General features: G+C 39.8%; 1 protein-coding gene across 3 annotated transcripts in view; it reads left to right on the forward strand.

Moving 5' to 3' along the window:
* Nucleotides 1–19,810: 19,810 nt before the first annotated feature.
* The window catches only part of NaPi-III (Na[+]-dependent inorganic phosphate cotransporter type III), a 428,747-nt gene continuing 421,190 nt past the window's right edge, over nt 19,811–27,367 (forward strand). For all 3 annotated transcript variants that reach the window (XM_067158237.2, XM_067158240.2, XM_067158241.2), the window contains exon 1: nt 19,811–19,913. The gene's annotated coding sequence lies outside the window, so the exon portion shown is untranslated. The remainder of the gene's footprint in view (nt 19,914–27,367) is intronic.

Raw genomic sequence — 27,367 nt, forward strand, 5'->3', positions numbered from 1 at the left:
TCTCAGTTTTGCTTCAAAATTGAATTTACCATAACACTACATTGTGAAGCTATTTTTTTGTTGTATCATAGAGGTATGCTCTGCTAATGTCAATTTTTGAAAGCTTCTGTGGGGTGGTATCTATTATAAATTTGCAGTTCAGCAACATGATACATACCCAGAGACATTAAACTAATTGCCATGTTTTGAAGAAAATCCAATGATTCCCAATAATGTTAACAATAATACACCTACAATGCAATTACGAGGGTAATCCCAAAAATAAGGTCTCCTATATTTTTATAAATACAGAACTCTATTCGTGTGGCTGTTGGTCACAATATTGTGAAGAGTGTTTCCCGCGCTCGCATATAAATAAGCGCATGCCGCGCCAAGGCTCTCAGAGGCACTCAGTCTTGAGTTGGCAGCCGTTGAGAATGGAGTTCCCCTTGAATGTTATTGTCAAGTGCGACGTGCGCGCCGTTATTCGGTTTTTGAACGCAAAAGGTACTGAACCGATTTAAATCCATCGCCAATTGACAGAAGTGTATGGTGAGTCGTGCATGGACATCAAAAATGTTCGTAAGTGGTGTAGAGAGTTTGTAGCCGGTCGGACTGAAATTCACGACGAACAAAGGAGCGGGAGACCGTCAATTTCCGTCGAGACAGTCATGAAGGTAGAGCAAATCACGTGTGAAGATCGGCGGATCACCCTGGATCCCGAAGCGCCGCTCACAGAATTTTAATGGAAAAGTTGAAATACCGGAAGGTGTGCGCAACATGGGTGCCAGGTAAAAGGTGAGGTTCACAACTTCCTGAACAGCATGGCAGCGAGCTGGTATGACATGGGCATACTAAAACTGTCACAGCGTCTACAAAAATGCATCGACCAAAATGGTGATTATGTAGAAAAATAGTTAAATATTCAAGCTGTAAAATGATGTAAACCACTGTAGAAATAAACAGGTCTATGTATTTATTAAAAAAAATAGGAGACCTTAGTTTTGGGATTACCTTCGTAATTAGCTTGAAAGCAGGAAGAGTATTTAACAGGAACACATAATTCTGCCAACATTAGTTATAAATAGTCCTAAAAATGACTGTGCTCAGAATAATTTACACGTTACTGTATTTGTTATCATTGTTCGGCATTTCCTCTTCAAAGAATTAGTTATGAAACATTTGTGTCAGACTATGAGTAATATTGGTCAATAAATGGTTGTTCTGGTACTTTTCAGAACATGTATGGTTGAAATATTTTGTTTGTATATGTTTCTTTTTCAAACCTTGTAAACATTCCAATAATGTTTTTTCAGAAAAAACTTTTCAGGTGGGAATTTGAATAGAAACACCTAATGACAGGCAGTGATGGGAACAGAACAAGGAAAAAACAACACACCCACACACAAACACTGCACTGTTTCACTGACCACAAAGAACATTTCATGAAACAATGCACAAATGTTATCTCTTCTTGCAGCAGATGGTCTGAAATATGAAACCCCACTCAAACCTGTCAAATTTAATTCAGTATTATTGCATAACATTACATACAATGTAATATGAACTCTATTTCACCAAATGCATGTACAAGATTTTAAACAAAGTCTGCACTTCTGAAAAGGAGAACTTTCATCACACCACACCTTACATCATTTTTAAGATGCTGTTTTAACACAATGCAAATGCATTTTAAATTATTCAATTTATCACTGTAAGTATAATTTTATAATATTTAAACTTCGTACATTTTCGCCTACAATGGTACCTTGTTTTTAATATTATCAATGATTGAGTTCAAACTGATGACGTTCTAAAAATAGAATGAAACAAGTTCATAGCTTCTAATACAGTCTGCATCAACACAAGTTCGTGTTTTTAACCCGCGAGTGGTCGCTAGCCGAAATGTAACGTGAGTGGTCGCGCGTGAGACTTTCTCTCACATTTAAGTTGTATGACATTTTTGACAGTTTTGTGGGGCGAAAGGCTGAAATTTACTGCTGAAATGAAATGCAACTTCTATATTTTCTATAAAAATGAAATGAGAAAAATTGGAATGGCGTATGGCTTTTAGTGCCGGGAGTGTCCGAGGACAAGTTCGGCTCGCCAGGTGCGGGTATTTTGATTTGACTTCCGTAGGCGACCTGCGCATCGTGATGAGGATAAAATGACGATGAAGACGACACATACACCCAGCCCCCGCGCCAGCGAAATTAACCACTTAAGGTTAAAATTCCCGACTCTGCCGGGAATCGAACCCGGGACCCCTGTGACCAAAGGCCAGCACGCTAACCATTTAGCCATGGAGCCAGGCATAAAAATGAAATGATTAGCTGATTATTAAAGACACAAATTACTACTTAAGAACACATGCAATGTACATAAAAATAACTTCCGTCCTGAAGTTGTAAAAAATAAAATTTCACACATGCATTATATCTAGTAATATTTACGTAAAAAGCAAGGTTTCTGAACATAATAACGTTTTCAAAAACAAGAAGTGCTCATAATACAAATACTAACACGTACAACAGGCGTAAGTTTCCAGCTCCACTTGAACATAACACCAACGCCATTATTCGCGCGATGAGAGAAGCGTGCACTGACACATAGGAACCTTTGTTCTGACTACTCACGACAGTTATAAACTCAGCTAGAAGAGGGAACAGTCACCTCCCTTACATCACTGTGAAGTAATATCACAATAAAAAATAATGTGAGAGAAAATCTCATATAGCGACCACTCACGGGTTAATCCATTTGGTGATACCATACTCAAATTTAAAGATACAAGGGGTCTTCCATTCTGAACTATCCGAGGCTTCGTATAGCTGTTGCTGAGTGGTAGTACATACGCCTAGCAACAGGTGTCAGCACATGATTATTTATTATATTTACTATATGGCTTTTAGTGCAGGGAGTGTCTAAGAACATGTTTGACTTGCCAGTTCTGTAGCTGTTTTCCTTAGTATACCCCACAGTGGCAAGCTACTTGTACCACTGTGTTAGAATAAGACGGAGCAGTGCTATCTTAAGGCACAGTAAGAAAAATGGAAGACTCATGGTGCTGCCATCTAGCGGATGTGGAGTGATGTAAGTTTCTTTTTCTTTTTTAATTTGCTTTTTCGTCACACTGATACAGATAGGTCTTATGGCAATGATGGTATAGGAAAGACCTAGAAATGGAAAGGAAGTGGCCTTGGCCTTAATTAAGGTACAGCCCCAGCACGTAATTTTCTATAATGGTATTATACAGACGTTAATTACAAGATCATCTTCATGGATCGGATCAGAAAATCCATCAAAGAACATTACAAAGAATCAAGGGTTATGAACTTCATGTTGTTGGTCCATATTGAACTGAGATAACATATAAATTATGCACAGGAGAGTTTTCCACCTATTCAATACAAAGTTATATTAACAATGTTATTTACATTACATGGGACTAGTTTCAAGCCTACTTGGGGTCATCATCAGCCATATTAAACATACACGATATCTGGCAAAATCCTAAAACATGTAAATACAACTTAGTATTAAATAGGTGGAAAACTCTCCTGTGCATAATTTGTACATTACAAAGAGCCTAACGCTCTGTAATTTGCAGATGATATTCTCATTTGGTGAGAAACTGAAGCAGAAGTAGAGGAGAAATTAAATCTTTGGATTGACAAATTTAAAGAAGGTAAGGGTTATTCTGCCCGAAGGCAGGTCTGAACCTCCGCAGAGGTGTTCCTGGGCCGGAGTTTACGTGCGGTAGGGTGGCCAGTTCCTTTCCGCTCCTCCATTCCCTTACCCCCACTAACAGCGCGTGGCAACCCATCCAACTCCCGACCACGCCCAATGTTGTTTAACTTCGGAGATCTCACGGGATCCGGTGTTTCAACACAGCTATGGCCGTTGGCAATTTAAAGAAAAATGCACAAAAATATGTCATTCTCACGATACTCACCATGAGGGCAACCAGAATTTGTGAGCCATGAAATATCCAGGAGTAGATGGACACACTCAAAGTAACATTCAATGGTAATGGTTACAATGATGTATAGATTCATAAGGACCTGCATCCTGGAGGGACAACTAGGCAAAGCCCTCAGAAAAAATTCACAATACCACAAATCAAATTACAAGCACAATATCGAAACCGTGTTTGGCAACGTCACTAAAATTGCTCACAGTTTAGGTAAAAGCAAGGACAAATTGTCCCCATATTACCCCCTGGGGTATGCAAAATTCCTTGTACTTGCAGCAAGGTATACATTGGCTACTCATGCCGGTCCATTGGTATTCATATCAAGGAACATGAACAAAATATTTGTCTCAACCAGCCAGACAAGTCAGCAATAGCTGAGCACGGCCTATCATCAGGTCATGATGTTGTGTTCCAAGATGTTCAAGCTCTTACCAGTGGCGGCTCATGCTGAATTATGTTGGTGGTTCTGCATTGTGACACCCAGTCTATTGCAGTAAGTTAATAGACAAATCTAAATTCATGTTGCATACGGGAGGCGCCAACAGAGCTCGTGTGCACCCATCCTCCAACCCTGCATGCCCTATCAGCTTTGAAGTTCCCAAAAATTTACAAAAAAATTCAGGTAAACATAATCATAATTTGTAAGACCCCCATTTCAAGAGACGTTGACAATATAATTAACTAAGTTATACAAAAAAACAGTTTAAAAGTTCCAAAAATAGAGCCCTTCTTCCACTTATTGAAAAAAATGTTGCTTTAGTATCAACACACTCATATGTACAGAGGTTCCGAGACCAGCATGCATATTTGGGAGCTGGCTTTCTTAATGGAGATGTATCATCAACTGATAATACGAATGTTCCTGTTTTCATTTTCATGACTACCTAACTTAGAAGTATTCACTACCGTTAATGAGAAACTTCTTCATGATTACTTGCAGAACGTTCACTCAATATTGGTGTAATTAACTTTACGGCTTGTCTCATCTTGCCAGCTATATTACAATGAGTGAAACATTACCTTTAAAACCTTTGTCACCGGGTGAGTTGGCCATGCGGTTAAGGGTTACGCAGCTGTGAGCTAGCATCCGAGAGATAGTGAGTTCGAACCCCACTGCCGGCAGCCCTGAAGATGGTTTTCCGTGATTTCCCATTTTCACACCAGGCAAATGCTTAATTAAGGCTACGGCCCCTTCCTTCCCACTCCTAGGCCTTTCCTATCCCATTGTCGCCATAAGACCTATCTGTGTCGGTGCGATGTAAAGCAAAATAGGAAGGAAAAAAAAACCTTTGTCGAAAGGAGGTCAATTTAAACACTTGAAATAATTCTTGACCACAGTGTTAACCTGGAGCAGTGATATTTCAATACACATCCAGCAAGACAAGGTCATCCCAAAGAGCGATGTTTGGGGAGGAAGTGTCAATAATTCCAAGAATCAGAGCGTCTCAGTGACTCAAGCTTCTCCAATAAACGCAAGTAGGCCAGCCGTACTGGAAGGCGTGCAGGACATACAGAACCTTATGGGTGCTTAGCTACCTATCAGAGAAGTTAAGTGTGCTCTCATGATTTCAACCTAATGTTCTGTCCTTCACAGATCCAAGCAAGGTTGCCGGATGACCAGTATCTGAATGGGCATCAATCTTCGGCTCAGTAACGACACACAATAAGAAGGACAGGGTCACTCATCGCTGTATATTATTTCATTCTGGTGATTCTACAGCTCTGCAGATCGTATTATGAAGCCACACCTGGCTCTTACCCACATTAACCTCTACAGGTCTAGGATTATAGGGGAAGCTGTGGAAATATGTAAAAATATTAATAGTTTCAACAGGGACGCCGGCTATCAATTAAGTAATTCGTGGTTGCCAGCCATTAAGGATTTACTTCGGTAGTTCTCTTCTCTGTCCTTTCACTAATGTTATTTCATTTTGGTGTTTTCCAAATTTGACCTCTCCTCTTCAACAGATGGTTCATTTCAGGCCTTGAGTTAAGTGTCACACCTTCACAATATGAGTACAATGTAAATGAGAAAATTGGCAGGACTAATCTAGGATGGTTTGGATGTGTAAAGAGGATGGAGGAGGAAAGAATACCAGAACAGATGATGGAGTTGTAGTTCAAGGGAAAGAAAGTGAGAGGGAGATCTAGAACAAGGTGGATCGATTCGATAAAGAGGAGTTCAAGGAGAAGAAACCTGGACTGGAACAAAATGATAATGGCAAAGGAGCTACAGTTACATGTATATGAGTCATTCAAGGATGTTTAGCAGTACGTCTCTTTGATAGCCGTTATGGCAGGCTTGTCAATTTCAAATTAATTTCATTTCTAACATTGAAAACAAAAGTTTTTTTCAAGAAGTGAGGTCAATTTGTGTAAGTAATATATATTTATATTTTTGCATTTCCCAAATAGTCTTTAAAAGATATTGAGTTCTTCCACGTTTACATTTTGTTCAGTTTCTGATTTGAGTTTGTAATCTATCGCGTGATTTTACGGCTGATGAAGTCTCAAATAGAGACGACGAAACATGTCCCTAAATATTTTAATATGTTTTTAATTAAATAGTTCACTTGTAAAGTGGTGTGTATTGATTGGGTGGACCAAAACCTAACATTGTTTCTTAAGTGGCATGTACTGAGCTGTCAGTGGAGAGATGGTGTGGGAGGACATCAGTAGACGAATAAGTTTGAGTGGTGTCTTTAAAAGTAGGAAGGATCACAATATGAAGATAAATTTGGAATTCAAGAGGACAAATTGGGGTAAATATTTGTTTATAGGAAGGGGAGTTAGCGATTGGAATAACTTACCAAGGGATAGATAGATAGATAGGTAGATAAAGAATGGGTGAGCCCTGCTTTCGCAGGGCTCCACACATAGGTCTATGAAGATCCTTTGTGTCCCTTAAACAAGTTTGCCTAGTCCAGCCCTAGTGCTCCTATAAAGGATACCAGTGTCCAGATGTTGGCATTCCTGATGTCTTCCAGGCCTCTTGAAATGTGAGCCAAGATATCAATGTCTAGTGCTTGCAAGAGCCTCGCACTGACACAACACATGCGCAGAGGTCTCTTCCTCCCTACCACATCTTCTACACATCGGATCCTGACTGATTTTCATGATGTGTAGGTGTCTCTGTAAGGTATTGTGGCCTGTCAACAGTCCAACTACCATTCATGAGGGAGATGTTCAATAAATTTCCAATTTCTTTGCAATCATTTAAGAAAAGGCTAGGAAAACAACAGATACGGAATCTGCCACTTGGGCAACTGCCCTAAATGAAGATCAGTATTGATTGATTGATTGATTGATTGATTGATTGATTGATTGATTGATTGATTGATTGATTGATTGATTGATTGATTGATTGATTCGTCTACTAATGTCATTCCATGCCATCTCTCCACTGATAGTTTGGTGTCCGGCTCCATTGCTAAATGGTTAGCGTGCTGGCCTTTGACCACAGGGGTCCCGGGTTCGATTCCCGGCAGGGTAGGGAATTTTAACCTTAATTGGTTAATTTCACCGGCATGGGGGCTGGGTGTATGTGTCGTCTTCAACATCATTTCATCCTCATCATGATGCGCAGGTCACCTACGGGAGTCAAATCAAAAGACCTGCATCTGGCGAGCCAAACTTGTCCTCGGACACTCCGGCACTAAAAGCCATACGCAATTTCACTGATAGTTTGGTACATACCACTTAGTTTAGCAGCTCGTCTCCTTTCTCCCAAGTCTTCTCAGCCCTAAGTCTGCAACATTTTTATAACGCTACTCTTTTGTCGGATATCACACAGAACAAATAAAGCTGCTTTTCTTTGGATTTTTTCCAATTCTTGAATCAAGTAATCCTGATGAGTATCCCATACACTCTAGTTATGGTCTTACCAGAGACTTATATGCCCTCTCATTTACATTCTTACTACAACCGCTAAATACCCTCACAACTATGTGCAGAGATATTTACAGTACCGATTATGTGTTTACCCCAATGAACATATTTCCTTATATTAACACCTGGGTATTTACAGTGATCCCCATTAGGAACTTTCACGCCTCAATGCAGTAATTAAAACTGAGGGGCCTTTTCCTACTAGTGAAACTCACAACCTGACTTTTAACCCCGTTTATTATCATGCCATTGTCTGCTGGTCGAGGTCTTTTTGCAGTTGCTCACAATCTTGTAACTTATTTATTATTCTATACAGTAGAACATCATCCAAAAAAAGCCTTACTTCTGATTCCAGATCTTTACTCATATCACATGCGTTTGAACCCCAATGTCGTCTGCCCTGAGAATGGTTTTCCATGGTTTCCCCATTTTCACTTCCAGGCAAATGTTAGAACAGTTCCTTTTCATAGGTCCACAATCAATCCCTTCCACGTCCTTACACAATTTCATTCACCATCATTAATTTCATTTTCATTAGCTACTCAACTGAAGTTGACGACATGAAGGGCAACATATACATCTCGCCTAATTTACGACCCTATATCAGGAAACAGCACTAATGGGTGGACAAAAATCAGTAACAAGGGAACTTAGCTGTTGGCTTCCCATTCAGAAGGCTGAGGATTGGCTTCCAGTTGATTCGGGATTGCAATTAACACCTCAAAAATCACATGGTGTCAGAAGGGCATCAGGAAGGGCCCAGAGCAAGATGGGTAGACTCTGTCAAAAACAGTATAAGAAAAGACTGGAATGGAATTCAATTACCAAAGAGGAGTGGTGAAAGGAGAGGCAATGGTGGAGAAGTACCATCAACACCCCGATCTGGCAGGAGCTGGACAAAGGGAAATGAAACTGATGATGATCTCCCCTTCCTCAAACCATCACATGAAGTTTGTTCAGAGTAAAATACTCTGCCATTCCATAAACAAATTGCATTTTCATCATCAGTCTTTATGTATAAGCTAGACAGGAAATTAACCCACTCTACTGTTAACTTCTCCCATTTTAGTGAAATTCATAGATATGAAACCAAAGGATCATTAAGAATAAATCCCTCTCACTCTAATTCAGTAAAGTATGGAGTGAAAGGCATAGAATCATCAATGTTTAGGGAATGTAATGTGTTGCTTCCTGTTATAAAGAACTCAAAATCGGTTATAAGTTTTAAGAAAAAACTGAAGAAATATAATATAATCTCTATATAAGTTACTTTAATTAATACAATAATATCTTGTCCATATTTAACACCTTACAGCCATGCAATATCTGAATATACTTCTGAGAAACGATGATGCTAACATGTAAAAAAAAAAAAAAAAAAACGTGTCTTAGTTATCCAAAAATGTACTTGTCACTTTACCGAAAAAGCTATTGTATATGAAATGTAATTATTGTGTTGCCTTAAGAAAAATATGTACTGTACTGTCCCTATCATGAGCCAGAGGTTCATGGGACCTTTTAGCTGCCTCTGTGGATCCGTGGTAGAGTGTCGGCCTCCGGATCCCAAGATAGCGGGTTCAAACCCGGCAGGGGTAGTCGGATTTTTGAAGGGCGGAAAAAAGTCCACTTGACACACCATGTCGTACGATATCGGCATTTAAAAGATCTCTGGTGATACATTTGGTATTTACCCGACAAAATTAATTAAATCTCAGCCATAGACACCCAAGAGAGATCCGGTTTACTCTGTCTGCCATCTAGTGGGCATAGAGTAAAACGGAACGTCAAAATTGACGAGCAGACAGCCAGATGGCATCAAATCGAAATGTCTGCACACGGTAGCTGAGGCCATACGATTATTATTATTATTATTATTATGGGACCTTTTGTCACCAATAAATAATCATGTGGATGAATATTTGTTTCCTCACATTTATAAGGCAACAATTTTCCCTTCCGTTTCAGAAATCTTCAGTGTACGGTAGATGTTAATGTTTCAATCACCCTACTGCCTTTCAAAATACACTATCCATGGAAGAAAGTAAAAACAAATTTCAGCAATTCAGGAGACAGAAAATGGCCTGAAGAATTGAATATAACGACTGGGCGAGTTGGCCGTGCAGCTGTGAGCTTGCATCTGGGAGACAGTGGGTTCGAAACCCACTGTCGGCAGCCCTGAAGATAGTTTTCTTGGTTTCCCATTTTCACACCAGGCAAATGCTGGAGCTGTACATTAATTAAGGCCACGGCTTTGTCCTTCCCACTCCTAGGCCTTTCCTATCCCATCATTGCCATAAGATCCATATAAATAATAATAATAATAATAATAATAATAATAATAATAATAATAATAATAATAATAATAATAATAATAATAATAATAATCGTATAGCCTCAGCTACCACCTGCAGACATTTCAATTTGACGCCATCTGGCTGTCTGCTCGTCAATTTCGACGTTCCGTTTTACTGTAGGCCCCCACTAGATGGCAGACCAAGTAAACCGAAACTCTCTTGGGCGTCTATGGCTGAGATTTAATGAATTTTGTTGGGTAAACACCAAATGTGTCACCAGAGATCTTTTACATGCCGACATTGTACAACATAGAGTGTCGAAAGGACTTTTTTCCGCCCTTCAAAAATCCGACTACCTCTGCCGGGTTTGAACCCGCTATCTTGGGATCCGGAGGCCGACACTCTACCGCTGATCCACAGAGGCAGCTATAAGATCCATATGTGTCAGTGCGACGTAAAGCATATTGTAAAACAAATTAATATAACGCAGATTTCAAAGTGGGTAGTGAGTACCAAGTCTTCCCAGTGATGTCACATTTTGTCAATGCCAGAGGTATAACGAATATGTTATGGGCCCGCCTACAGGAAACAAAATTGCGCCCCTTCAAAGAAACTGTAGAAAATCTATCAATAACACATATAAACTTATCTCCAGCAGTGATACAAATATTACTTTAATACAATCTATGTCCATTTGCCAACGGCCGTAGCCGTGTTGACACACCGGATCCCGTGAGATCTCCGAAGTTAAGCAACAGTGGGCGTGGTCAGGAGTTGGATGGGTTGCCACGCGCTGTTGGTAGGGGGGTAAGGGAATGGAGGAGCGGAAAGGAACTGGCCACCCTACCGCACGTAAACTCCGGTTCAGGAACACCTCTGCGGAGGTTCGGACCTGCCTTCGGGAAGAATAACCCTTACTTTATGCCAACGGCCGTAGCCATGTTGAAACACCGGATCCCGTGAGATCTCCGAAGTTAAGCAACATTGGGCGTGGTCAAGATTTGGATGGGTTGCCACGCGCTGTTGGTGGGGGGGTAAGGGAATGGAGGAGCAGAAAGGAACTGGCCACCCTACCGCACGTAAACTCCGGCTCAGGAACACCTCTGCGGAGGTTCGGACCTGCCTTCCGGCAGAACACACCCTTACCCCCTTATGTCCATTTAATATCTACAATGTATTACTGTTAAAAACCTGGTATAAAAAGCCAAAAATAATGGCCGAGAGGATTCGTCGTGCCGACCACACGATACCTCGTAATCTGCGGGCCTTGAGGCTGTGGTCGCTAGGTAGGCCAAGGCCATTCTGCACTGTTGCATCATTGGCTGTTAAAATACTAATATTTTTTTGAAAATTATATATTTTTTAAGGATTGAACTCCTGTAAAACATAAATAAATATATGTTTCTGTGTTTTGTTTCATTTTTTAAACTTTACTGTACTAACAGAAGCCTCCATGGCTCAGGCGGCAGTGTGCCAGCCTCTTACCGGTTGGTTCCTGGTTCAAATCCTGGTCACGCCATGTGAGATTTGTGCTGGACAAAGGGGAGGCGGGACAAGTTTTTCTCTGGGTACTTCAGTTTACTCCAGCCACAGTCTCCAATATCGTTTCATTTAATCTGCCAGTCTCTAATCATTGGCCCCGAGAAGTGCGACAGGCTTTGGCAGCTGGCACAATCCCTATCCTCGCCTCTTAATGGGGGCTTCATTCATCCCCATTCCTGACCCGGTCCATTGACTGGAAACATGCCGTGGATTTTCATTTTCACTGTACTTTTGCAGAATGCAGAGGCATTGATGATTTCAATGACATCAGTGGATGTCATTCGATGCTGAGGAGGCTGAGTTTGTTGTCTATCTAGGGTCATACCATTTATACATCTCAGTTTCAAAAATGATTGTTTTGTGGAATAAACAGTTACAGGAATAATTAGATCTAAAATTTATTTTGGTACAAATTTTCATTGGTTTTTCTTATAGGCCCTAATAATTTTGGCGCAGGCCTGTCTGAGGATAACTCTACTTACAAATAGTAAAAACAATCGTTTCCTGCACATTCTACAACAATATCAGCATGCCTCCTTTTCTGCATAATAATAATAATAATAATAATAATAATAATAATAATAATAATAATAATAATTTCATATAATTTCATATAATCCATTTCATATTATTATTATTATTATTATTATTATTATTATTATTATTATTATTATTATTATTATTATTATTAGTATTATTATTATTATTATTATTATTATTATTATTATTATTATTATTATTATTATTATTATTATTATTATCTCTGCAAATAACCTTACTCCTTGTGGGTGGGGTTAACTTCCAATAAGTAACCAGGGGAACCTGAGCCGTACAGAGTGCGTCCCCAGGTGGCGGATAGGGGGCCCCTACAGTATGTAGGGCTGGTTGAAATAACCAATACAACCCGCGGACCAACAGGTAGCCCAATTCCTGGGGATTTTAAAATACTGGGACACCCTCTCTCCAGGGGTCATAAATATGGAGGGCCCTTGCCCTGGGTTAAGGGTGAAGTCCTCAACGGCATCTACGGCGGAGAAGATGGACTTCGGTATGGCGGAGATGGCAGAAGAGGCAACCCATCCTTCTGGGGTGTACAGACCTGGACTCCAATTACATTCGGTCATAGCATTGACCAAAAGTATAGAACCTTTTTAAGCATTTTTTTAACGGAATTTGAATTACACTTTCCAAAAAAACTTGCAGTAATTAATGAATCTTCAAAAAAGCCATGGATCACGAAGGGTATACAGATCTCAAGTAAAAAATGTAAATTACTAAGTAGATTAGCACAGCAGAGTTGTGACCAGGTTTTTTGTAAGTATGTTAAAAACTACAAATCAGTCTATCGAAGAGTTCTTAGGATGGCTAAGATAATGCACAATAACAAGAAAGTTAAAGAGTCGTGCAATAAATCACGATCCATATGGAAGGTAATCAAGGGAGAAACCAACAGACATGCAGTTGGAAATAAAGTTGCTGCCATAAAAAATGATAAGGGAATACAAATGAATGACCCTCATCATTTGGCTAATTATATAAATGATTTCTTTCTATCCCTACCATACAAACTTGAAAATGCAAATAAATCAGATGTATTACCAGAACTCCCAACCTTTGTGCAAAACTCTATGCAGTTAACTCCAGTAACAGAACTGGAAGTTTTTAAAATCATACAATCTTTGAAGAACAAAACTTCCACAGGTGTAGATGAAGTTCCCACAAAACTCATTAAAAAATGTACTCCCTATCTGGTACAGCCTTTAACTTATCTCATCAATGAATCATTTTCTAGTGGTCAGTTCCCTAATCTCCTAAAAATAGCTAAAGTTATCCCAGTCTTTAAAAGTGGAAACTTACACGATTTACATAACTACAGACCAATATCAATACTTACTGTTATTTCAAAAATATTTGAATGTGCTATGAAAGATCAGCTTACTAAATTTTTAGTCAAATATAACTTGTTAAATAATGCACAACATGGGTTCAGAGCTGGCAGAAGTACTTTGTCTGCTTTATCACATTTTACACAGTTGGTCGTAAATGCTCTTGACAATGATGAAACTGTGATAGGACTATTTCTTGAACTTTTAAAGGCATTTGATACTGTTGATCATGAAATATTGTTGCACAAATTATATCAGATTGGAGTTAGAGGAATTGTTAATGACTGGTTTAGATCATACCTGAATAAATGATCCCAGTTTGTTGAAATTACACATTGTAACAGTAAAGGGCATAATGAGACATATCACTCTCAGGTAAAAAGCATAGACTTAGGTATGCCGCAGGGTAGTATTTTGGGGCCTGTTCTTTTCTTGATCTATGTGAATGATCTTCCTCACAATAATCAAGTAGAAACAGCAGTTCTGTATGCTGATGATACAAACATAATTATTAATAATCCTGACCCTACGTCTATAGAAACTACAGCAAATACAGTCCTGTCTAGGTTAGAATCATGGTTCAGGAAAAACAAATTAACATTGAACTTTAAAAAGACCCAATACATGGAATTCAAGGCATCTAACTACCATGACAAAACTGCAAAAAAACACAACCTTATATTAAATGCAAATGCAATTGAAAATACGTTGACCACAAAATTTTTAGGTGTCCATATAGATGAAAAATTAAGATGGGATTGTCATATTAAAAAAATAGGGAAGTCTCTGAGTTCTGTTTGTTTTGCCTTAAGGATTTTGTCTAATAGTTGTAGTGAAGAATATGTTAGAATGGCATATTTTGGATATTTCCATTCTGTCATCACTTATGCTATTGGTCTCTGGGGCTGTTACAAATCAAATCTTGATGTTATTTTTCGAATACAGAAATGAGCTATCAGAATTATATTGAGACGTAACAGGTTAGATCATTGCAAACCATTATTTAAGAGACTAAGGATACTCCCAGTACCAAGTATATACATCATGCAATGCATTCTACACGTGAAAAAAAATATTGATCACTTCAGAAAGAATTTTGACAATCACAATTACCAGACGCGAACAAGAAATAATATTTTTATCGAACACAAGAGTAAAACCATTGCCTTGAGACATGTAGACTCTGTTGGAATCAGATTGTATAATAAGCTTCCAAATACGATTAAAGATATTAGTCCCGTCAGTTCATTTACCACAGCTTTAAAAAATCTCCTGCTGAGTAGCTGCTTCTACAGTACAGAAGAATACATGATGAAGTGCTGGTAATGATGCTACTACTTATTAACTTGTAATCTAGTATATAGCCTTAAAAATATGTTAATGTCACATTGACTATGTTCACATTATTAACACCACACCAATATATTTTTATTTGTCTTATAAATATTGGTTATTAATATTATTTTAAAAATTAAGATGTGCTGTCCTAACATTGAGGTATGTGGTGTTTCTGTTCTTCTTCTTTTTCAAAATGTTCATTGTTGTGCATATATTATTGTTAGTATTAGGAAATCACTTGACAACTCCTATACTGTTGGCATATTTCAAAATATGTAATTGTACAGTCTATGGAAGCTAAATAAATGAATGAATGAATGGATGAAACCTACTGCCTTGTAGGACAAGGAAGGCATCCTCAAAGGCTAAGGGAGTAAACCCTGAAAGAAAATCCTCTTATGCGTTAGGCCTAGCAAGTCAGCAGGAGAGTATTGAGTGCAGTTGTTTTCAATAAGAAAAAGAGCCTCGGAAAGAATATTATAGACCGGACTGACACGTCCTCTCAGACAATTGTAAAGTATGATGACCGTAAGGCTGATGATATACAATGTTCTGAAAGGAAACCCCAAATAAAAAAGAGACCCAAATACCGAATTGGAACTATGAACATTCTATCATTAACTGGAAAGTTAGAAGAACTCCTAGACATGATGGATAGAAGAAAAATATCAATATTGGGATTAAGTGAGACCAAATGGAAAGGGATTGGAAGTAAGACACTTCGTGGAGGTTATAAATTATACTGGAGTGGACAAGAGAAGGTAGTGAAAAATGGTGTTGGATTCTTAATTAACAAAAGGACTGATGCTACAGCTGAAGTTATCTGCAAAAGTGATAGAATCATTAAAATGTTCATGAAACTGGAGAACACTAAGTACACCATCATACAAGTGTATGCCCCACAGACAGGCTGCAGTGAGGAAGACAAAGAGAAATTTTGGCAAGACCTGGTAGATACAGTTAATGAGGAAAATGTTATTATTATTATTGGAGATCTAAATGCGCAAGTTGGGGTAGACAGACTTGGGTACGAGAACATCATTGGTTTACATGGATTTGGACAAAGGAACCCAGAAGGAGAACAACTATTAGATCTGTGCAGAAGAAATGATCTTATAATACATTCTTCAAAAAAAGAGACAGTCACAGAATAACAAGGTACAGTTGGGATGGCCAGTATAGAACATTGATTGACTACGTAATCACAAATAAAGATGGTGGCAGGTACATCACAGATGTAAAGGTCATCCCTAGTGAAAGCATGGACAGTGACCACAGATTGTTGGTAGTAGACTTCAAACATAAGGCAAAAGAAACGCAGAAACTTATTACGAAAAAACCAAGGGTTAAAACTTGGAAGTTGCAAGAAGTCCAAATAAAGGAAGAATACAAACTAAGGATTCAACAGAGTTTGCCGAAGTGTGAAGTAACCAGCGTTAATGAAGAATGGAAGGCCTTCAAAGACACCTTTGTGGGAGAAGCCAAAAATCTATGTGGAGTTACAAGTTCTATCAAAAGAAAAAAGGAGACACCATGGTGGAATGATAGAGTGAAAACAGCGGTGAAAGAAAGAAACCAAATAAAGAAGGCACTGGACAAGGAAAAACAAAAAACAGGGACAAGAACGAAATGAACAAGAAATACAAAGACTTCAAGGAGTATACAGGAACAAGAAACTTGCTGTAAAGAACATTGTAAGGGAAGAAAAAGAGAAGAAATGGAATGAGTTTGCAGACAAACTGGAAGAGGACAGTAGAGGAAATATGAAATTGCTATACAGAGTAGTGAAAAACAAGCGAAGGGATCAAGAGACCATAAAAGCAATAGAACGTGATGATGGAACTCTGGCACAAGAAGAGGGAGAAATTAAACAAGAACTCAAGATCTATTTTGAACAGCTGATGAATGGAGATACAGAAAACGTAACAACGGATAGAGGAGAGCCAAGCCGAGGAACCACAACTGAACCACTAATTACATGGCTTGAGGTTGAAAATGCGCTCAAGAGATGAAGAAAGGAAAGGCAGTGGGCATAGACGAACTAAGTGCAGATATGCTGAAAGCAGCAGGAATTCCAGGAATCCAGTGGCTCTACAGACTGCTTAACAAGATATGGGAGGAAAATACTATTCCTGAGGACTGGAAGATGGGCATCATTGTACCTCTGTTCAAGAAAGGAAGCCGATGAAAATGTACTAATTACCATGGTATCACACTACTGTCTCATGTCCTGAAAATATTGGAAAAAATAATAGAGACCAGAATCAGAGATATTGTTGAACCAATTTTGGAAGAAGAGCAGTATGGTTTCAGACCAGGTAGGTAAACTACAGACCTTATATTTGCAAATAGGATGCTAATGGAAAAATACTGGGAGAAGAACAAGCCTTTATTTTTAATATTTTTGGACATTGAGAAAGCATACGATAGTGTACCAAGGGAAAGAATTTGGCAATGCATGAAAGAACTTCAAGTGCGAGACAGCCTTATAGACAAAATGAAAATGTTGTATAGTGGAAACAGAAGCTGTATTCAAGTAGGATGTGGTTTGTCGGACTAGTTTGAAACAAAGAGAGGAGTGCAGCAGAGCAGCTCATTGTCACCACTTCTATTTATTATTGTAATGGATGTAGTAATGAAATCTATTAAAAGGAAAGAACATGGAGATATCAAAGCCTTCACATTTTCAGATGATGTTGCGATCTGGAGAGACTCAGAAGAGGAATTGGGAGAGAGAACACAAAGCTGGAATGAGGAGTTTAAGAAATATGGTTTAAACATCAGCAAGACCAAGACGGTGGTGATGAAAGTGTATGGGGAAGGAGCAGAACCAATAGTCATGTTAAATGAAGCTCAACTGAACAGCATTCCAGTTTTCAAATACTTGGGTAGCGTTATATCAAATGAAAACCTAGCAAAACATGAGGTGAACAATCGAATCAATAAGGCAACACAATTCTACCACCAGGTAAGACACCTGCTGTGGGATGAGCAAATACCCATGAAAACAAAAATGACATTGTACAAGTCCTATTATACACCAATTCTTACATACAGTCTCGAAACCACAACACTGACCAATAGAGATAATTCCAAACTTCAGGCAGCTGAAATGAAATTCCTACGCACTATGATCCAGAAAACCAGGAAAGACAAGATTAGGAATGAGAAAATTAGAGAAGAAGTAGGAATAGATGATTCTCTCCTCAATAAGATTCAGATATCAAGACTGAAGTGGTTTGGTCACATGAAGAGGATGCCAGTAAACAGAACTGCAAGGAAGGAATTTGACAGAAAGGTAGAAGGAAGACAACCCGTGGGAAGGCCACGAAGGAAATGGATAGATTTAGTTAAGAGCGATGTACTGCTGAGAGGTGATGATTGGGACAAGTTGGTGGAGGAAGAATGGTACAAGGACAGGATGAGATGGAGGAGGCTCATATACCACACCCGGGAAACTGGAGATGGTTTAGGATGAATAATAATAATAATAATAATAATAATAATAATAATAATAATAATAATAATAATAATAATAATAATAATAATAATGGTGTGTGACCTCTGGTGGTGATTATTGTTTTAAGAGGAAGTACAACTAGGCATCCATCCTTTACTAAGACTAATCAGAGGGAAATAATGTAAGGGATCCAACACTTCAAAAAATGAGAGTATTGGCCAAAGGAAGACAAGGGCCAAGAAAGGTGTGAAAATGAACGACTCCCCAGGTCTCGATACCTAATACCGTCAGGGTAAAAAAAGAACAAGAGTTGACCAAGGGAGGTCGGATAAGATGGATGAAAGTGAGGAGCCTGGCACAAGTAAGTGTAAGCAAAGGCAGGACTCAGCTCGGGGCCCACAGTCATCAACCCACATTCCTAAGTTGGGAACCTCTGGGGCCCCTTTTAGTCGCCTCTTATGACTGGCAGGGCATACCGTGCATGTTATTCTACCACCCCCACCCACAGGGCGGAGACCTCTGGAGAGGCCTGTCGCAGGTCTTTCGAGTTGACGCCGTACAGGGCGCCTACTACCGATGAATTCTAATGCTGAAGACGGCACACACACATACACCGAGCCCCCGAGCCGCTTGAATTTACCAATGAAGGTTAAAATCCCCGACCCGGTCGGGAATCGAACTCCTGACCCCTTGGGCCAAAGGCCAGCACGCCGTGGAGCTGGACAGATCAGTGATGTTTGATAGTCAATGTGGGTATTTCCTTGAACCGCCTGCTCAGAAATCTGAAATTGACTCCCTGTGGTTAGGCACCATAGATGTTGCTATGGGAAGAAGGAGAGGAGAAGAAAGATGACAGTGTCTAAAGAAGAAGAAGCCAGGCACGTTTTCCGTGCAGAGTGGCATTCAAGTAAAATTATGTATTCATTTTTTTTTTTTTTTTCTCCTGCATTGCAGGCCCTATGTTACCGGTACGTCATTGGTCAATTCTGGTTGGCTGTCAGATGCGAGGGAAACCGTAATAGAACTCTTGGGGTTACATGGTTTTATTTTTCTCCGAAAGTTTACGTATCGTAACTACAATTAAAAAATAAGGTATCTGCTGTATGTATGCTATTTCTAGTTACAGACGAGAAGAAAATGAAGAAGTTATAGATGTGTGTTTATATCGCGTGATGCGAACCAAACTGCATTTTTTGAGACTGACAGTTCATGTCCTCAGTATAACCCGATAATTGTTTTATTTACCACAAGGATCACGACGGGATGTGTTATCAAGGATGTTATATTACAACAAGGTTTTTGGTGTTATTCTCTGTGAAGACAAGCGACATCTTAAAACACGTACTTCTCACTGCAGTTCATCAGTACCAAACACCATTAGTAGATGTCAGGAGCGGCGTCGCTTAGCGCGCTGAGGTTCTCTCGATAATCGTTGCAAGACCGATCGATCAAATTTTCTTTGCATCCTTCGTTTCGCCGTCTAGGCTTGTGTTGGGTGCATAAACTGACCGCTCCGGCTGTTGCTGATATTTCTGCCTTGAAATATCAAGGTAGGCGTGAGATAAAGGCATTTACAAATTCTGTAAAATCCCTTTACCTCGAATTACTAACTCACATATGTGTGATATGTTGTAGTTTAATGATCTCTGTTTATACTGTCATTCATGTATCTTCTGGATATGTTGCTATCAAACCACGTGTTGTACGAGGCTTGGAATTCTTTATTCATTGATATGCATAGATGAGTGATTTTGCCCTGCGTCACCGCGTCCGTAAAGTAGTCACCGATGTAGTCCAGTATATTTGAGTGTAGGGACGAAAGTTTATTTAGTATTTTGTCAGCTGAAGTATTTCACCGCGTGAAATCAATAGCGAAGGTATATACATTTATTTTGGGGGAATAATTTATTCTTCAACTGCAGTGAGATATTGATCATTTTTATTGAAATAGAGTGTTTTTTTTTACATTATGGTATATTTAATTATGCCAATATATTTTCTTCAAAGCGAAAATTTGCGAATTGAGGTCACCCGGTAATCAGATTGTTCTTGCCATGTTCTTGTTATACATAATGATTTGTTGGTTTATATATATTTATATATTGTATATATACGGTATGAACAGCAGAGATAAGCAGTCGTGCAAAATGTAGATTATTGACTTCATCTGGGGTCGAATTAATGATATCAAGAAAACAACAGTCCGTACGATCGCGTTGTCATTAATGTTCGTATAGTCTATCATGAAGGAATAAATCCGACAACATTTATATTCATGTTTCAGTACGTTTGTGTGGAAGATATTTTACCCAGTCGTCAGTATTTTCTTGATTTAAAAAAATATAGGCCGTATTTCTAAATGTTATGTCATGACTAGCGAAACTTTATTTATAGTCATAAGTATACTTGTATGCATATGCTCTACCGCTGTCTACGGTTTAATGGCATTGATCTTGTAATCGTTATTTCGGCCACAAGTTATTCTTTGTTTTTGGTTACACATTGTACAGTCTTTATGGAACCGAACCTTCGATATTTGTAACTGTTCAACCATCGCACAGTTCACATTTGTACAGCTGAAGTGAGTTGATAGAAAAACTTTTATTCCAAACGGTATCTTCCGTTTTTCAGCGTAGTTACTATTATTAGATACGGTACTGTATTACCAGAAAATATTGTTTTTTTTTTTTAAATTACAATGCCTCTATATCTACGTAAAAATTGTTTCATTCGTTGTGTTCTTAAATTACTCCGATTGTGCAGTAAATTCTGTGTCTGTAAAGTGGCATAACGAAACTGTCTTGTGGTAACATTAACATAAACATTGTGAAGGAGGAAGTTCTATGGAACTTATTATGGCAGTGGAAGGGTTTCATGACTAAAAAAAATAACCGTGGTTTTGTGAAATTCCATGCACAATAAGAACTACCTCAACAGTACACAAGGGCATCATTGGCAAAAGCTTCCGTGTCATTCTAGTGGACACCTGAACGCATTCAAATGTAATTGAAAATGAAAACCTACAACCTGTTTTCCAGTCATTGACCGGGTGAGGGATGTAATGAATGAAACATATATAGGCTGTTATTACAATGGGGTCGCCACTCCCAAGGTGATTTTATTAATGAGTGATAAATGCTATGAAATGATAATGGAGAGTGTTGCTGGAATGAAAGATGACAGGGGAAAACCGGAGTACCCGGAGAAAAACCTGTCCCGCCTCCGCTTTGTCCAGCACAAATCTCACATGGAGTGACCGGGATTTGAACCACGGTATCCAGCGGTGAGAGGCCGACGCGCTGCCGTCTGAGCCACGGAGGCTCTAAAATCTAATTATCGCCCTTAATTAATGTTGGAGTTGAGTTTTGATCCGTAGGATTTATTTTGCATGTCTACATCTGTGGTTGCTGTAGCCATCGATCACAGTTTTAATCTAACTCGTTATTGTTGGACTCTACCTGTCTGCGGGACCAGGTTTTCTCAACTTGGGAGCCTGGGTTGGCAACCGGTGTTCCCCTAGCCGAGTCTGGCATTGGTTCCACTTATGTTAGGCTCCTCACTTTCATCTTTTCTATCTGGCCTCCTTTAGTCAACTCTTGCTCTTTTCCGACCCTGATGGGATTTTGTTTTGTACCGAGCTCGATAGCTGCAGTCGCTTAAGTGCGGCCGGTGTCCAGTATTCGGGAGATAGTAGGTTCGAACCCCACTGTCGGCAGCCCTGAAAATGGTTTTCCGTGGTTTCCCATCATTTTCACACCTTAATTAAGGCCACGGCCGCTTCCTTCCCACTCCTAGCCCTTCCCTGTACCATCGTCACCCAAAGACCTATCTGTGTCGGTGCGACGTAAAGCAAAAAAAAAAAAAGTTTATGAGTCCTGGGGAGTGGTATAATTTTCACGCCCTTCGTGGCCATTGTCTTTGACCAATACCTTCATTTTTCGAATTGTCGGTCCCCTTCCATCTTTACCCTCTGATTGGTGCTAAGAGGATGGTTGCCCAAGTGTACTTCCTCTTAAAACAGTAATCACCGAGCTCAAAAGCTGCAGTTGCTTGAGTGCGACTAGTATTCGAGAGATAGTGGGTTCGAACCGCACTGTCGGCAGCCCTGAAGATGGGATTTCCGTGGTTTCCCATTTTATTACGTACATGGCCGCTTCCTTCTCACTCCTAGCCCTTTCCTGTCCTGTCGTCGGCATAAAACCTATCTGTGTCGGTGTGACGTAAATCAACTTGTAAAAGGAAACAGTAATCACCACCACTGCTGTACCTGTCTGCGCAACTAATACAGATGGATGAATGGAAGAGTCTGGTCCCCCTTTTTTCTAGTAAGTCATTGTCAGAGTTGCTTCATTGAATGGGTTTCGGTTACTTCTAATTAGGAACATGCGTAGGCTTACACATTTTTCACATTTTATTGATTGATTGCGTCACTTTTTCTCGAACTAACAATAATAATAATAATAAGCATATGACCTCAGCTACCGTGTTGCAGACAATGGTTAATTTCTAAAATTTTAGATGTCGGATCACATGCCCACTCATTTTGCCCCCTTTTCCACCATAAACGTTACAAGTTTCGATACCGGTATTTGAAAACTTGTAACAAAATTGTATGAACCATGTGCGAACATAATTATTCCAGTAACTTCTAATGGTATTCAGGTGCACAGTATTCGCTTTGCAGATGATATTACAGATTTTTTTCTTCATGGGGCCTGTAAATATTAGTTCCTAATTAGCGTCGACCGCTAAGTTCTATTGCTACCTATTACAGATACTATCTTAGCTAATTCTGAACAAGATATGAGTAAGATGTTAAGAACATTCAACAAATCCCTAGAAAAATGTAAACTAAAAATAAATATGAAGAAAACAACATTCGTGATAGTAGACAAAAAAGAAGCCTACAGGTAGATAGGAAAAGTCACAAAATTCTCCTACTTGGGTAGCGCAATTACTGTGATAACAGGTCCCTTTCGGAAATCAAGAAAATAATAGTAGTAGCAAAACAAGCCTTCAGAAATAAGAAAAAACTTATTGCTAAACAAGCATCTCAGTTTGGAGACCACAAAATCATTTCTCAAGACCTTTGTTTGGAGTGTGCTACTGTATGGATGTGAAACCTGGACATTAGTGAAACAGGAAGAAACAAAACTTGAGGCTGCAGATGAAGAATTGCAAAAACAAGTTGGATGGATAAAAAACAAATTACCTTGTTTTAAAGAACGTAAAGGAGGGTCGATGTTTATTAAATACGATAAAGAAGAGGAAAACAAAGTTCCTTGGACACGTACTGGGAAAGAGACCCAGAGGACGACCAAGAATATCATACATCAGGAGCTCCGTCGGTGAACTGGCGTGTGGTTCATATAGCAACATGAAGGGGCTAGCCAGTGGCGGCTCGTGAAAAAAATCATCCTACGTGCTACAAAAAACAAGCTAAATACGCTGTTTTAAATCTGCATATTGCCATGATGAAAAACGCATACTTCAAACTTGGTAATAATACTACTACTACTAATAATCATAATAGAAATAGTAATAATAATAATAATAATAATAATAATAATAATAATAATAATACAACTTTTCTCGCAATTTATTACTCAGAACAAACAAAAACAACATTAATTTGGAAGCAGATGAATTCTTCGACAACTGTCTACGAGATAAATAATTCATTGAAGAAATATTGTTTTTACTAACCTAATGGCGCAACTTACGTCAGTGCAAATAGAATCGTGGGAATATAGATCCCCACTAAGAACACTAATTTAATTTCACTTTATATTCACTGCAGTGGATAAATAATTTGATAAATCTTCGTATAAACTTTAGCACTAACACAATGACAGGAAAAACACGCATCAGTAATGTAACCGCGGGATTAAAAACTGCACAAAGCAACTGAAAGAGCTGCCAACTGATTCATTGAGACCTCCCCTATTAGGTTACCAGAGTAAATGTCCGGCTCCATGGCTAAATGGTTAGCGCGCTGGCCTGTTTGGTCACAGGGATCCCGGGTTCGATTCCCGGCAGGGTCTGGAATTTTAACCATCATTGGGTGTACGTGTTGTCGTCATCATCATTTCATCCTCATCACGACTCGCAGGTCGCCTACGGGTGTCAAATCAAAATATCTGCATCTGGCGAGTCGAACATGTCCTCGGATACTTCCGGCACTAAAAGCCATACGCTATTTCATTTCACCAGAGTAAATTACATTGTAACGCGGGATAACATTTAGGGTCAGTCAAAGATTCTTTGACACACCTACGAATTTCTTATTTTTGACACAAAAGGAAGATGGATATTTTAATAAGCATGTGTGAGATAGATTGCCTTCACTTACGCTTTACTTTCGAACCCAGACGATGCTACTATCTAGTGGCAGATTCGCTTACCATGTTCAACATAAGCACGGCCGACTGGATCCCTCGCTGCGCTCCGGGTAGCAGGAGACATCGAGTAATTCTATCCCCTTGCGGGAGAGGAAGTAACTATAAACGGGATCAGTGAAAGTTGATCCCGGTTTACGGTATACTCCGCCGGCTAGAGGGAGTGTTGCAAGCTTGGCTGCGCCTGCGTATTGCTTCCTTCAGACTACAGGCAAGGGCTCACTTCACATGAGCACGAGCCTTGTTCCCCGGGAGAACGGCGCTAGGTGTTCGACAGATCTCGTCCTGATTTTCACAAAACACAAATTCATATCGTACTAAAAACAACGAAAAGGCACCAGGATAATTGTACTTTACATAAATAATATTCCTTACAGTTCCAAGCTACGTGCTGGAGCCCGGTAGCACGTACTGACCGGCCGCCACTGGGGCTAGCAGTAGGTCGTCAGATGTGGCTAGATGATTATGATGATGCCTTTAAAAACACTGCGAAAAAAAATCCTTGGGAGGTGCCGGGACGTTTCGGCCGAAATTAACCACTGGTTGCAGATATCATTCACTACTGATCTGGCCGTGCGGTTAGGGGCGCGCAGCTGCGAGCTCGCATCCGGGAGATAGTGGGTTCGAATCCCACTGTCTTCTTCTTCATGTGCCATGTCCTCGCAGAACGTTGGCGATCAGTAGCATGATCTGTTGTTTGTTCATAGCTGTTCTGAACAGAGTAAGCTTTGTCACCCCAAACCACTGGCTCAAGTTGCCGAGCCATGATGTCCTACTTCTCCCGGACCACGTTTTCCATTAATTTTCCCTTGGAGTATTACTTGCAGAAGGTGGTATTTAGAGTTCCGCATCATATGACCAAAGTATTCTAGTTTCCTTCTCTTGATGGTAGTGAGAATTTCTGGTTCTTTGTTCATACGGTGCAAAACGTCTATATTGGTCATTTTAGCTGTCCAAGGTATCTTCAGCATCCTTCGGTACGTCCACATTTCAAATGCTTGCAATCTCTTGCACATGGTCTCAGTTAGTGTCCATGCCTCAACGCCGTATAACAGAATGCTGAAAACGTAGCACCGGAGTAGTCGTGTCCGTAGTGAAATGGAAAGGTCACGGCTTGTCAAAAGTTTCCTAAGTCTCCGACAAGAAGTTCTGGCCTCCTCAATTCTGCATCGGATCTCGTGAGTAAGGTCCCAGTCATCATTGATGTGACATCCCAGGTATTTAAATGTTGTTACTCTCGCGATCTGTTCCTTCGTTGTTGTGAGATTACCTCGAATGCCATCTTCTTTCCTGCTTATAACCATCCACTTGGTCTTCTTTACATTAAGCTTCAAGCCCATTGCGCTGCTGGCTTCAGTGACAGCATTAAGTAGTTCCTGTAGATCCTGGAGATTGGTTGCAAGTAGCACAGTGTCATCGGCGTACCTGATGTTATTTATGATGAAACCATTAACCACAGTTCCTTGAGTCTTTCCGTAAAGAGCATCTCGAAAAATCTTTTCTGAATAGATGTTGAAAAGCATGGGGGGAAAGAATACAGCCCACTGTCGGCAGCCCTGAACGTGGTTTTCCTGGTTTCCCATTTTTACACCAGTCAAATGCTGGGGCTGTACGTTAATTACGGCCACGTCCACTTCCTTCCCATTCCTAGGCCTTTCCTGTCCCATCGTCGCCGTAAGACCTACTGTATCTGTGTCGGTGCGACGTATAGCAAAAAAAACTACTGATCTGCATTTAGGACAGTCGCCCATTGGCAGATTCCCTATTTGTTGTTTTCCTAGGCTTTTCTTAAATGATTTCAAAGAAATTAGAAGTTTATTGAACATCTCCTTAGGTAAGTTATTCCAATCCCCAACTCCTACCCCCCTCCCCCTCCTATAAACGAATATTTGCCCCAATTTTCGTTATAGGAAGGGGAGTCAGGGATTGGAATAACTTACCAGCCCGCGTAAATTGTAATACCGTACTCAGAAACTTTAATGAATCACGAGTGAAGACTAAATTCACAAAACCTTCAAAGACCCTGTGACCAATAGCAGAAGGGGAATTCGTGGTATTACAAATATACGGGTGGCGTGCATGCCTATTCGTGTTTGATTACCGGTAAGAGCAGGGATTTTTGCCTGGACTGGAGGGTTCGTTCGAGGTCCACTCAGCCTACGTAATAACAATTGAGGAGCTATCTGATGGTGAGATGGCAATGCCGGTCTAGAAAGCCAAGAATAACAGCCGAGAGGGTTTCGTATGTGTTAGATGTAAATTATTAATTTGAGTTTCATTTTTTAAAGTCATTTTACTCTGTTGGGGCGAGTTTTAATTAATTCTGTCGATTAAACACCTAATTCTGTCTTCTGGGTCAGTGGTAAATTGTTGGCGTCCGGATCGCGAGATCGCGGGTTCAATCCCAGCCGAGGTAGTCGAGCATTTGAAGGGTTCCATGTCGTAGCATGTCAGCGTGTAAAATGTCTTTGTGTCGTATTTGGTGTTTTCCTCGACCATAGATTGCCCACAGAGATCTGATTTACTCAGTCATTTGGCCCATGCTACACGAGCTGTTCAAACGTCGCCTGTAAAATTTGCTGACTGCACGTTACCTTCAAAATGCT

The sequence above is a fragment of the Anabrus simplex genome, chromosome 14 (assembly GCF_040414725.1).
Source record: "Anabrus simplex isolate iqAnaSimp1 chromosome 14, ASM4041472v1, whole genome shotgun sequence".
NCBI classification, from domain to species: Eukaryota; Metazoa; Arthropoda; class Insecta; order Orthoptera; family Tettigoniidae; genus Anabrus; species Anabrus simplex.